At 40.5% G+C, this 14368-nt stretch overlaps 1 long non-coding RNA gene across 3 annotated transcripts; it reads left to right on the top strand.

Annotated features, from left to right (window-relative positions):
* Positions 1 to 5349: 5349 nt before the first annotated feature.
* LOC109201312 (uncharacterized) lies at positions 5350 to 13241 on the top strand. 3 transcript variants are annotated; one of them, XR_003217211.1, is made up of 5 exons: positions 5350 to 5394; positions 7321 to 7445; positions 7726 to 7821; positions 9459 to 9565; positions 13082 to 13241. It is a non-coding gene; the product is annotated as an uncharacterized LOC109201312 (long non-coding RNA). The 3 variants fall into 3 exon arrangements; XR_003217208.1 differs by having other exon boundaries at positions 5351 to 5394; positions 7324 to 7445; XR_002061347.2 differs by lacking the exon at positions 5350 to 5394 and having other exon boundaries at positions 6983 to 7445.
* The last annotated feature ends 1127 nt before the right edge of the window (positions 13242 to 14368 follow it).

Genomic DNA, 14368 nt, shown 5'->3' with positions numbered 1-14368 from the left:
ATCAGCAGAACAGGTTCAAAAGGATTCAGCAGAGCGTAGAATCAGAGCTAAATGCCACATTACCATATAGTTTGTTACCAACAGCTTTCTTTCTCCTTTGTCTCGATGGAATGAATCAGGGATACTCGTCATACTTCACCTCAACCAAGTCACTGAGATACCCCCAGCCTGACAAAGCAGCAGAAATGAAATTATGAAAGCAGAAACAGCAAACATACCAGATGATTCAGTTGTGTTTTTCTGTGTGTGCGCTCACGCCGACTTGTGTATGTGAACTTTCCACGTACCTCAGTTTTTTTCTCCAACATAAGCCATTAGGGCTGCAAAAACATCACTAAAACATTCTTTCTCTTTTTTGTTATCACCTGTGATTATGTGTCTTATGTTTATTTCATTTATGAGTTCTTGTATAGTTAAGTGTAACTAGACTTCTATGGGAAGTAAATGATTGTTTTGTATACAGATCTGTACAAAGCGTGTAGATGTAAACACTTGATTAAAAAGGAGATCTCAACTGTGTTGTTATAATAATAATAATAATAATAATAACTTTATTTATAAAGCGCTTTCAGACAAAGTGCTGTACAACTATTTAAAACTAAAAAGATAAGTAAAATAAAAGCGATACATAGCAATACAGGTAAAAGACACAATACAAGTTAAAAACAGTAAAAATTTAAAAACTAAAAGCAATAAAATTAAGACATGTAAGATAGGGTGAACAAATGTGTCTTCAGCTTAGTTTTAAAAACCTCCACAGAGCATGCCTGCCGAATATCTTGAGGGAGGTTGTTCCACAGAAACGGGGCACGAAAAGAAAAAGCACGCTCTCCAATTGTCTTTTTTCTGGCTCTAGGAACTTTTAGAAGGCCAGAGTCCTGAGATCGGAGAGCACGGGATGGAACATAAAGATGTAAAAGGTCAGAGAGGTATGTAGGTGCCAATCCATTTAAAGCCTTGTAGGTGAGCAGCAGGACCTTAAAATCTGCTCGAGCCTGACAAGGTAGCCAATGCAGAGAGTTCAGTACAGGGCTAATGTGCTCAAATTTCCCAGTCCTTGTTAAAATGCGAGCAGCTGCATTTTGCACCATCTGTAAACCTCTAAAACTTTTCTTTGGTAGCCCAGAAAGAAGAGCGTTACAATAATCAATACGTGAAGACACAAATGCATGGATAAGAACCTCTGCAGTGTCGCTTGACAAAACTTGTCTGATTCTGGCTATGTTCCTCAAATGATAAAAGGCGGTCTTGGTTATCTCTTTTACATGAGACTCGAAAGAGAGCACCATGTCGAACCACACGCCCAAGTTTTTTACGTTGTCCCTGCAATTTATGACACTGTCTTCAATTCTCAAGATGAAATTTTGGGACAAGTGCTGAAATTTGTGTGGCCCAATGACCATCAACTCTGTTTTATCAGTATTAAGGAGCAAGAAATTATCCGATAACCAGCCCTTAATTGCAGATAGACAAGATTCTAGTTTAGAAACTTCAGCACAATTTCCAATGGTTAAAGGAACATAAAGCTGCAGGTCATCAGCGTAACAATGAAAGGTTACATTAAAAGAACGTAAAAGAACACCAAGAGGCAGCAGGTACATAGAAAACAGCAATGGTCCAAGTACAGAGCCTTGAGGGACCCCGTGCCTCACTGCACAGGTCTCGGAGAGATCATTTTTAAAACTAACAGTCTGAGACCTCCCAGACAGGTAAGATCTCAGCCATGATAAAACATTTCCTGTAATTCCAATAAAATGTTCAAGCCTATCCAATAAAATGCAGTGGTCCACAGTGTCAAACGCAGCACTTAGATCCAGCAGTAATAAAACTGAAGTGAGATCATTGTCTGCATTTACCAGCAGATCATTTACCACTTTTACTAAAGCTGTTTCTGTGGAGTGATTTGGTCTAAAAGCAGACTGAAATGGTTCAAACAGATTGCTTGTTGACAAATGCTCAGTGAGCTGCTTAAAAACCACTTTTTCAAAGACTTTAGATAAAAAAGACAGATGTGAGATGGGTCTATAGTTTGCGACCATGTCAACATCCAGTCCAGGCTTTTTCAAGATCGGCATTACCACAGCTGATTTAAAACATTCAGGGAAGACTCCAGTCGTCAATGAAGTATTTAAAAGAAACAGAATGTAGGGTCCTAATGCTGACCACAGTTCCTTTATAGCCCAGGCTGGTAGAGGATCCAAAGAACAGGTTGTACATCAAGCTGCTTTTACAACCTTAGTTAATCCAGACAGAGAATGTATGGATGTACTTCAACATATTTGTTAAAAAAGAGAATAAAGCAAAGTATTTTAGCTGTTTGGGAGTTTTTGTTTGCCAGCAAATGGTTCGATTCAATTCAGTTTTATGTATATGGAGTCAAATAATAACAAAGGCCCTAGAATAGCCCTGAGTTTGGCCAGGTGACACTCCTCTGAAGAACAAATAAAAAGAGGAATAAGGGGATTAGTTTTCAAGTTTGGTTTCTTTCAAAATAAAAGCTGAAAGTACCATGTTTTGGAAGCATGATAATATTTTCAGCCAGGATGCCGGTCTCCAAGGAGAACTGCACCTCAGCGCTGAGGTCCACATCACGTCCTGTGAAACCACAGATATAAATCTGCTGCAGTGAGAATAACTTTACCCAACACAAGTGTAGAATTAGAAATGTGCCTTTACCATCCAACCTGTTAACAACAAAGCTTTCATTGCCTCTGTTGTTGATGGTGTAAGTCATGTAGTACTAATCATACTTCACATCAGCCATGCACAAGTCAGAGTATCTCCAGGCTTTCAATAATAAAGCCAAGGAGATGATGTGAAAATAGCAATAGTAAAACATGCATTCATAATCAGTTGTATGTGTCAACTATGTGGGCACCTCAGTCTTGTTGGCATGAAGAAAAGTTGTGTAACATGTACCATAAGGGCTGCAAAGACATCATTTAAACAGTAGTCGTCTATTAGTCGTAACGTATCTCGTGTTAAATAGTTAAATGTCCGTTCTCCATCTCTGTCCTCTCACAGCTCGGCGTGTACCAACTCCAGCTGTGGTAACAATGGCTGTGCCCATCAACACACTGAAGCTCTTTGTTTGTTTAAAGATAATGAATAAAACTCTACAGACATCTTAAATCACCCCTCGTTTCTATATATTTTCTTATATAAATAGAAATACAGTATATAAGACAAAAACTGAGCTTATATGATACTAAGGACCCTGGAAGTCAGTCCACCTTTATTATTCAGCACAGCCTGAAGTCTCTTAGTCAAGCTTTTTTGTATGTTCTGTGAGGAAGTATTCAGGAGCAGTTCTTTTCTTGGATGTTGGTTCCCTTTTTTTCCATTCTCTGTTAAGATGTTTCAGTAATGTTGAGGTCTGGGGAGGCCAATCCATGACTGAAGTCCTGTGATGCTGCATACTGCATTAGCAGTTTGTTCATAGTGAAAAATGAAGCCACTGCCAATCAGACATTTGCATAGTGGATCAACTTCTGATGGTACTTTCCTGAATTCCATACCTATAATATGTTTGCACATACTGATGAATATTTGCACCTGATTTTCAGTCCAGCTCCTGTGTAATGTGACAGACACCAGTCTTTCTCCCTGTGTCCTTCCTTAAGAATAGAGCCATCCTTCCATTGAGACTGTTTCTGATTAGGCTTCATTGAGCAGTTGATGGATCCCTCAGCTAATCTAATCGTCCTATTTCTTAACACATGACTTTCAGAAACTGTTAATCTGCTGTAGCTCATTAACTCTTCCACTTCTTTTTTTTGTAATCTCTTAGTTTCTTCATTTTTTAAGGTGGCACTGCACACCAAATCCAAAGTCAACATACTGTTATATAATGGAGTTGAATCTGTAATGGAGTTTGATTTAAACCAATCTAAGCAATTAAGTGAATGATGATGAGCAAAGAAATGTTGGCGGAGGTCGTGGATGAAGACCCGGACAGTTGTGGTTGGCTCCTCGTATATAGCAGAGTGAGGTTGTGTTTGCACATTATTATAAAACCATGTTCACTATATATTTTAGCTGCAGACAATAACATTATTTGTTTTGCTGTGGTGATGTTATTCCACTTTGGTAAAATGGGAAAATGATCATTTCTTGGTGTTATTCACACATTATTCCAAGACCCTCAACACAAGCCTTGTAGTCCAACCATATAAAGACAAATAAATAGTTGTGTTTGTAACAGCTCATGAACATGAATCATTCCACATTACTTTAAAAATCATTGTAAACTAAATTGGAATAAATTAGTGTTTATATATAGTTTTGTCTCAGCTGTGAGACAAAGTGTTTCAGTTCTTATCAGAGAGTCCCACCGTCTCACATGTGATGAACCTTTAGCTCTGTTGTAAGCGTGTTGTTAGACCTGGTTTCCCTCATTTAAAAAATAATCTGTCATTAGAAATGGATATGATGTCTAAGACATAGAAATGCTTATTATGGGTTCACTTGATGTCATTGAAAAGATGCACATAGGTAACGCGCAGGCCATCCAGCTCCGAGGTTTATCTTCTCACCTCGAGTCTGCGACACTCTCTCCATGTACTCTCAGATAAGGGCGCGCACATTTCTACATGATCTTCTAAATTAGAGAGAGCAATTCACAAAACAGAAGCTGACCATCACAGAACACTCATCACAAACCAAAAATGGCTCCACTGAGCGTCAAACTGTCACCAGAATTTACTGATAATCTAAAGACTCACATAACTCATTTTGTCTCATTTTGTCTTAGTTTGAGACATAAGTGCATGATTATAATACTGTGTAGTTAGATGAGACAGAACTGATGGTTCCTCTTAATTAACCTCTTCATTTTTCCCGAGCCTCAGCAGTGGAAGCTACCATGGATAGAAAAACAATGACTCATCTTAAATCTATCCAACCACAGACTCCAAATCTAAACAAACAAACGGTGAAAGAAAACAGGGACTTTAACCAGAGAAGTACTCACTCAGACACTGTTGACTTAATGGTATTCCTTGTCTGCAGCTGGACTTTAGTCTGAATTACACTGAAACTGCCAATTTCATTTACTTTTACTGTTTTTTAAAGCTATTAGGCTGCTTTGCGGCTCACTTAATACCAGTGTTGGGACTAACGCGTTATTAAGTAACGCGTTACAGTAACTACGTTATTATTGTGGTAATGAGCACGGTAACTAGTTATTATGCCAAAACCAGGAACGCGTTACTCGTTACTGGGATTTAGATAGGCTCGTTACTCGTTACTTCGTGTGGTGGATATCGCGGAGCTTCCACAGATTCAATAACATTAGCAAGTGGTGGAGGCCAGCAGGTGGATGAAGGAAAAGGGAGGCAAGAGGAGAGACCCGAAGCGGCCGCCGGTCCGCGTGTCAGGTGAACTGAACTTCAGGTAAGAAGTTATGACCTGCAGTCTATCTGGGTCAGATATAAACCAAGTTTAGGTGGAGTTTATTTTCGTTATGCTAACATTTTCGTTATTTTCATTTTCATTACTGCGTGCTAGCTAGCATGACGGAGTTTCTATACAGCTGTGTGGGTGCTATGTTACTGATGTTGAACTTTATTTTGTTCATAAGGTTAATTATTAGAGTTGCCAACCGTCCCGTAAAAAACAGAATCGTCTGGTATTCAGAGAAAATATTACGCGTTTCGTACTGAGGTGAAAAGGAACACAGTTTGTCCCGGACTTCAGCTACAATGAAAAAGACACAAAGCTGAAGCTGCACAGCTGCCTCTTCTTCTCTCATTCTCTCCTCTCCCGTTTCTACTTCAATCACGAAACTGATCAATGATCAGCTGATCGGCTTTTCTCTCTTGTTTGTTTATCGCCCACTTTGCGCCAGAAAGAGGAAACCAGCGGATGTCGCGTTAAACAACAGCAGCACGTTTAAGCTTGATCAGCTGTTGTTAGAATTTATTTAATATTAATTTCTAGTATCAGCTGATGTTTGTTGGAGCCACAGCTGTAAAGCTGCTGGTCATGATATCAGTTTGGTTATCTGGTGAGAGGGAAACATGCAGATGAAACCAGGAGATGTCCTTACTGAATCATCAGAGCTGAACAGGTGATGGAGAAACAGGTTTACCTTTTTGGTGACATGAATGAGTTGAAGGGAAGTTATGAACTGTTTCTGAGAGACAAATAACACCAGCATTCTTTTCTAAGTAGCTGACAGCTGGTAACTGTGCAGGGGCGGGTCTAGCAAAGTGTTGCCAGGGGGCCAGGTAGGGCATTAACAGGGAAAGGGGGGCACAAAGAAATAATTTTCTTTATTATTCTCATTTAAAATGTCTCGCTTTTAAAAAAACAATTATCTGAGTCTTACAACAAACAATTGATAGATTGATACATATATACCATCAGAACAGTGCACATCACTGTCACAACAGTGTTTATTTTCATTCAAAGGCTTTATGATTTTTCCTATAATGGTGGGCCGGTCTCTAGTCAAAATGCCCGGGACGATTTTTTTGTCCCAGTCCAGCTCTGTATGCAGCTCATCTGCAGTCTGGTGTTACCTACATCTTCCTATTCAGAAGGCAGAATTTCCAAGTTCTGAGTACAATCAAAAGCACCACGACTGCAGTTTTTGTGTTGGATGTAAAAAGCAGGCTAGAATCATGGCGGCGGTCAACGACGGTCCAGGCGTGGGATTTCTCTTGTGGAAATATGCACATTATTTTTTCCTTTCTATTGGTAGGTGGCACAGTGCACTTGTGGCAAGTAAGCAAGCTAGAAGACTGGCAGTCTGGCTGGGTATCCAGTTACGGAAGCAACACATTAACAAGAGAATTCTGAGTAAAACCAAAGTTACTTTCCCTAGTAACTAGTTACTTTGAAAGTAACGAGTAACTTGAAGTAACTGAGTTACTTTTTTAGAGAAGTAACTAGTAATTCAGTTCAATTCAATTTTATTTATATAGCGCCAAATCACAACAAAAGTCGCCTCAAGGCGCTTTATATTGTACAATAGATCGCAACTTAGTAACTAAGTTACTAATTTAAAGTAACTTACCCAACACTGCTTAATACTGAACTAAGATACTTTCAGTGTGAATCATTTGCAGGAACACAGGCAGGATTTAAAGTGCAGAACTTTACAGTCTCTGTCTCAAAGTTGGTCTAAACATGCTAACAGCTCTTTGTTTTTTTCAGTTTTCACTGGTTTGATGTAATAAAAGAAATTTTAAAGAAGCAGACAAGTTTTGCTATTTTAGTTCTATAATTTCATAAATCGTGGTGTGGATATAAGTCAACATTCAAAATAAATAAGATAATACAGCACTTTCTATGTTTGCCTTTTTATTTTCCCAGCAGTACTCAGGTTGGTTCTCGGCTACATTTACATAACAGATGTCAATGTCTTCAGCAGCTGGACACTCATCTGAGGAAGGAACATTGGAAAGGTGCTCAGTGCACAACTGCATCACTAATTTTATGTAAGACCCTGTATTTTATTGTATTTATATATTTTTAACATTTGACTTAAACACTTTTGGGAAGCATGAAAATATTTTCAGAAGGAAGTTTTTCCTTCTGTCCAACTGTAGTACACCCAATACTGCGTCTCCCCCCATTATCACTGCACACTTCCTCATGCTGGTGATGAGCGCCCCCTGGTGTCACAGTGTTGATGACGTCATGCAAAGTGAAAAATAAACAGTGTCTGTTAATAAAAAATCATTTGTCCATTCTCATGTTTGCATCATGTTTCTGTAGAATCATCAGCTGTTTTATGAACCTTCTCTGTATGTTTGACTCATCAACACCTGTGAGCTGTGATGGAGTCAGAGGAGCTTCATCACTGATGTTCAGGTGAAGCTGAACTTAATAAACTGTGTAGAAATGATCAGGATGTATTCAGGTTGGATGTGTAAAATAGTTGTGTGTGAGGTCACAGTGCTTCATATGTGTGTGTGGGCTGAAGCACACACGTGTGAGTCCTCAGAGGTTTCACACACATCACTGCACACATTTATAATCCTACTTTAAGCTTGTCGATCATATGGGACACATCAGCAGCTCTTTGGAGACAAAGAGATCATTTGTAACCTTCACTAAAGCTGTTTCTGTGATGAGCTCTGAAACCTGACTGAAACTCTTCAAATAAGCCATTCCTCTGCAGATGATCTGTTAGCTGTTTGACAACTACTCTTTCAAGGATGTTTGAAATGAAAGGATTATAATGCTGGTACAAACACAGAGAGATAAAGATACTTGCTCTCATTTCTTTATCTATAACCTCTTTATAAATCCTGCTCCCTGCAGTCTATTTAATAATAAAGTAAATATGTTAGACATAAAAACACAGAAACATCAGAAATCATTCAGTGGAACAAACCGGCCTGACTCCGGGCAGCAGCAGGTTTCAGCCTGAGCACACGTTCATGGGCGGGTCATTCATGCTGCCTTCAGGTGCACCTCGTACATTCAGCAATCTGTACTCCCACAAACAGAAGGTTGATTTAACTTAGCCGGGTTCATTTTGTTTTGTACAGATCAACATGGCTGTGATCACTTTGTTGTTTTAATGCAGAGTTAGAATCATAAATATAAACCAGGTTATAAAGTTTTTATCTCAGACTCCTTTAAATCATAATATTCCTGCATGTCTTTATTTAACACATCAGCAGGGCTGCTGTGAAGCTCTCATGTTAAACACACACTGATCTATGGACACGTTCATGTATTTCTAACAGTATCATAATCAGGCTGCACTAACATTATGTCAGACACAGTGACAGGTGTGTAAACACACACACACACACACACGTGTAAAACGTATCAGGAAACATGCAAAATTCATATCTGTAAATCCTTCATGGACACAGTGTGATGTTGCTAAGTGTAAAAAGAAGGTTAAAACTTGTTGGGGAAGCTAACAGTCTGCACAGCAGTCTAACTTAACAACAGTGACATGATGAGAAGCTGTAAAGTGCAGGTGTGCTCGCTCACTGTGGAGCCTCACAGGTGTTTCATCCAGGCTGACTCCACAGCAGCAGTGATGGGATGTTCCATGCTGTGCTGAGCTCCTGAAGCACTCGTGCACCTGAAGCACGTCTGACCCTGAACACTCTGGCACCCCGGGCCCAGATTCAGGTGTGAACCTGTTACATGGAGGTGAACTCCAGCACCAGTTTACATCCAGTCACACCATCAGCTTTAATGGTTCATTGTAATAGAACTGGTCAACAGGAAGTAGAATAAATAGAAACCAATCATTTACTGACAGCATGTCTGATTGAAATAAGTGCAGATTATGTATGAAGTATAACTGCACACAGTAACTGTATTACAATAAGGACTTTGCAGCGCCCTCTGCTGGAGTGTTTCAGTACTGCGTTAACTAGAATACACCACCTCCTCCTCACACCACCTGCACATTTGGTGTTCTTCTGGTGTTTTCTCCTTTCACTGAGTGTGAAACACTGATGCTGTGCTGTTGTTCACAGAGGGGAGCTGATTCTAGCTGCAGCTGGACTCTGTCATCTAACTGAATGTGTTGGTGCTGATCACGGGGCTCTGAGGGGGGAGCAGCAGGAGGACTCTGGATACTGACGTCAGTGTAAAAACAACTATTTACATTTCAACATTTTAACTATTTAAATTTTTAGCTTTTTTCATTTTAAAACAAATTTAAAGTGAAACAACACAAAACACTGCAAACCACAACATAATTAAATATAAATTAAAATATGAAAACAAAAAGAACATGCACATTCTCTGCCATATGGGCCTGCATGAATAAACTTTCTGAATCCTTTATGATCCGCAACTGAAAATAGTTGTGGATGATTACTATACCTTTCTAATGTGACATTGTTGTCCCTGGCTCTCTTTCTCTCTCTTTCCCTCCTGCTCCTGCGAGTGTAACTACCGTATCGGCTCAAATTGTGGTCATAAATATTTTGTACTTGTAAATCAGTTTTGTACTTATAAATCAGGATTTGTATGTGTAAAAATAATTTGTGTGTGTGTAAAAAAGATTTGTGTGTGGACTTAGCCAAAAAATACGTGGGAAACTGCACTCAAGTTTCAAGTTATTTCTGGATGTGTGTTTAAAGTCAGCTGTTTCTGTCATCAGTGAGCTGTAGGCTACAGCAGAGTATAGCACTGAGAGCAGAGCTGAAAGCATCCATCCAATCGCTGATCAGCACGGCCGCCTGAAGGAGGCTACAAAGAGCAGAGCTCATTGGCTGTTTGTGACACTTAAGCATCTGCACCAGTTTCCCTGCTCGTGTCAAACGTCTCACTGATATCAAATTTCAAACGTGTGTTTAAAAACAGGAAAGTTTCCAGTTTCAGAGTTTGATCTGTCATCTCTGAAGGATTTGACCTTCAATATGGACGCAAGTGACTGTAAATCACTGCTTTGTCTACTTTTTACGGACACTTTACAAACATCACAGGAAGACAGAGATTAACAACAAGTATGATTCATTGCAGAGAGGTCTGTTAACACATAGTGAGTGAAGAAGAAACACCCAGTGCATCATGGGAATCCCCCAGCAGCCTACACCTATTACAGCAGGGGTGTCAAACTCAATTGCACAGGGGGCCAAAACTCAAGGCACACTTTAGGTCGCGGGCCAAACAAGATAAATATTTATTGAACACACTAAAACAATGTTTTTTAAACATAAATATGAATAAAAACACACAGGAATATTATTCCAGATTAAATAAACTTAAAAAAATAAACTTTAACTTTAAATATTTTGCTCTTCATAAAAATATATCCTGTCAAAATTATGCAAGTTAGAAATATGAACATGCTGCCAAAAACCCCAGAAAAAAATTAATGAAAACATACACAAGGTTCGAGCCGCATGCAGACGGAGCTGGGGCATTGCTTCAGGAATGGAACTAATAAACTGTGCGGGCCAATCAGTGTCGTACTTTCCCTTGAGTGTATCATTACACTGCAGCTCCATCTGAATCTGCACAGGTGCAGTTCAGCAAAGTCTGCTGACTTGGTTCAACATTACTTGGCAACAGGGAAAGTGAGGCAGGTTGCACTGGTGCATTTGTGACAGCTTCACTTGAAATGCCTTCACAGCATCATACATGCCCTGTCCATGAACTGACATCTGACACTGATTTCCTTGCTGAGCTGAAAAACTCTATTGAGAATTTTTATCCCAACTCTGAATCTATTTCCCACATAAAAGACTGAAATTGATGGTGATTTAAACTTTTAGCTCAGATAAAATTTACGGTTTGCGTTACGGTGATCATTATGTAGCCGAATGGGCTACTCGCCTTTCTTTTTCTCTCTCTCTTGCTCGCTCTACTGCTTTCGCTCCCTCCTGCGCTCGCTCTCTCGGCTGCGCAACTAGGTTCATTGGGAACCCACCTGCATATTAATTGCAGGGTAGCGCCAGTCCATAGATGTGTCCCAAAACGTCGGCTGCATCCTCCGGAGGCCGCATTTGAAGGCCGATTACGTCACAGCCAGGCGACAAAGGCTGTCCCAATTCGTCGACTCCTTCAAATGCGGCCGACAAATGCGTCCTTCATTTCCCCGAATTTGAAGGATGGGTCGGGTGTGTCCTTCGTGGCCCACCATATCCCAGAATTCATAGCGCGGTCCAGCAAAATTTCAGCTGCCAACAATGGCGGCCGCTACTAAGTTTTAAAATTAGTCTTATTAATCTTTCTGGGTCACAAAATAAACTTTTAACATATTTTCAGGCGAGAAAGTAGCTGTGTAAACTTCAAATATCTGCTTGTTTTATCAAGACATCGCATATTTGCAAAAGTGCGCCGACGTTTTCAGAGACGTCTGTTACCCACCCGCTCGATAGCAAGCCGGGGGTTTCAATGGTCACTCCAGGCGGTGAGAGCAGCGGACTCCCGGCTTCATCGTTTTCAGACCCCCACTCTTTCGCTACTCAGTTTAAACATGATATATAAGTCACTCGGATAACATAAAAATGTAATTGTTTGCCTTTTTTCGGTGTTTTATTTGTTCTGGAGTAAATTGGTTTGGCTGAGATCAAAGTTATTAGATTGTTAGATTAAATAAAACTTTATTAATCCATCGGGTGGGTTCCTCCGGGATTTTCACACAGCTGAATAAACGTTAAACAGAAAACTGATTAAACAGAAGTGTGAGACGGTCGAGAATTTACGCCAGTGTCCTGTTATATTTTAGATAGCAAGGAGCAGACGGCCGAGTTTATTAAACTCCACCGAGACAGCGGTGATGCAAATCTGAAGGCTAGACCGTCCCATTTCACAACCTCGCACTTCCGGCCTTCTCGGTCTTCGAAGGACCCAGCCCACGTAGACCGTGAAGGCCGGGTCCTCCGAAGGATGCAGCCGATGTTTTGGGACACAGCTCATATAAAGTTAAGCCGGTGTTCTCCTGGTTTATTCCTCCCATCCGTTTGGCAAAAAGCAGCAGTCAATGCTGGCACACCACAACGGATTGATCAGCAAGCGAGTAGATCATATGACAGCTACAGCGCGGCAGTTTCTGTTTTATTCCGGCGTTGCGGAAAGAGGTGCTCGAGTTATCTCCACCAGTGAGAGTATAGCGCCTCCGGTCCTGGGGGTTTGATTGCTGCCTTCACATCTCGGTGGCAAACTGCCTGACCTTAATTGGAAGAGTGAAACGCCTTCCCAGCCGCTGTTGTGGGGGCTCCTCCTCGGTGGAGCCTGCTGTCTTGTCTTGTCTCGTCGTGAAACTGTTTTTATTAAGTAGGCTTACCTTTTTCTGGTTTGCCTGGTTTTATTTTATTTTATTCTGGATTGTTGCTTGTACCCACGCCTCTGTGATCGGGCTGGAGTGATCCTCTGCCCGAGTGTCGTGCTGGGAACCTTAAACTGCCTCAATTGCCGATCTCAGCCTGTGGGGATCCAGACCGGCTTGTGATCGAGGCTTGGACAATTACCCTCAGCACGAGTTGTAGTTTGACCCGTGGGGCATAAGCCTTCCAGTGTGGTGTGTGTGTGTGTGATCTCTTTTATTAAAGTTATTAAAGTTGGTTTTAGTTTTTATGATCTGTAGCGAGCCTGACGCTCAGTGTCCTTTTATTCCTTTAACGTATTTCTCTGTGTTTTATTTCAGTGAACGGAGGACGTGCCAGTGGCCCTGGGACCTCAGGTGGTGGGTCTGCTGTGGAGCTCTGGATGGGAAGCACGTCCAGACAAAGGCACCCCATATATCATATAGGAGACACACACATTGATATATACTAAATATTTATTTCATTTCTTTTTTTGTGGTACCCAAATTTATGCACCAGCTTGATTTTGTTTAAACAATTATTGCACACTTTTTGTAATTCCAGTAAACTTCTTTTCACTTCTCAAATATCACTGTGTGTGTCTCCTGTATGATATATTTAACTGACATTTTTTATTGTAACAACCAACGATTTATACAGGAAAATACTGGCTATTATCAAGGTTGCCCAAACTTTTGCATCCCACTGTATTAGTATATTCTGTCATTAGTATAATATGAAATAAATTCTACATGTGTCAAGTCGTGTGCCAACATTTGCTGTGTAGTAGAACTGAGACAGTCATTATAAAAATTTATTTGAAATTATATTAAAATTCTCAAACAGAAAAACATTAAACACAAATATATAGAATATAAGTATTTACAGAGAGACAGGAATAAAAAGGACCCAGCTGCTCTCCAGAGCAGGAACAAGGCTGAGGAGGAAATGCTCCATTGGAGACTGGCGTGGCCTCTTCAGGGACACCAGGATGGCCAGCTCCACCGCCGATGGACCGTCCTGGGACCAGTCCCTCATCTGCCTCGGAGCTGTCCTCCTCTGTGGGCCTGTACAACACAGCACAAAACACAAAGAAATGAGAAGGCTGCTAATAGATTTTAATTTCCAACATTGAAAAAAAAAAAAATATATATATATATATAATCAGATTGGTTGTAGATATTTAGTAAAGGTGATCACAAGGGAATCCCACCGAGTAAAAAGCTATCAGTGCTGCTGTACATCTGATGCTACAATTGCATACCTGTGGGTGCAGCAGCAGGAGCTGAGGGACTGGGGAGCAAGGAGAAGCAACAGGGGATGCTCTGCTGCAGAATCAGTTGGTTCTATCAAGACAATATTAAATGTTAACAGGTTGAAAACAATAGTCATAGAGAAAGTATATACAGTGGTCCCTCATTTATTGCAGCAGGGGTTGTCAGAATAACTAGCCCCTCGCCACGCACTTTATACACTTTTTCCCCCACACACATGAACATTAGTCACAGTTCTCACAAGTTGATTCTCAAAGTGCAAACCTTTGTAGATTGCAAAACGTAAAAGTATTATGCCGCGTTTTGTCTTCATCTGCCTGCCACTTTTGTGGGCCTTTTTCCCTCCCGGTGTAG

Source organism: Oreochromis niloticus, linkage group LG3 (genome assembly GCF_001858045.2).
Source record: "Oreochromis niloticus isolate F11D_XX linkage group LG3, O_niloticus_UMD_NMBU, whole genome shotgun sequence".
Taxonomy (NCBI): Eukaryota; Metazoa; Chordata; class Actinopteri; order Cichliformes; family Cichlidae; genus Oreochromis; species Oreochromis niloticus.
Note: the sequence above shows the minus strand (reverse complement) of the source record. Positions and strands in the feature narration are given on the sequence as shown.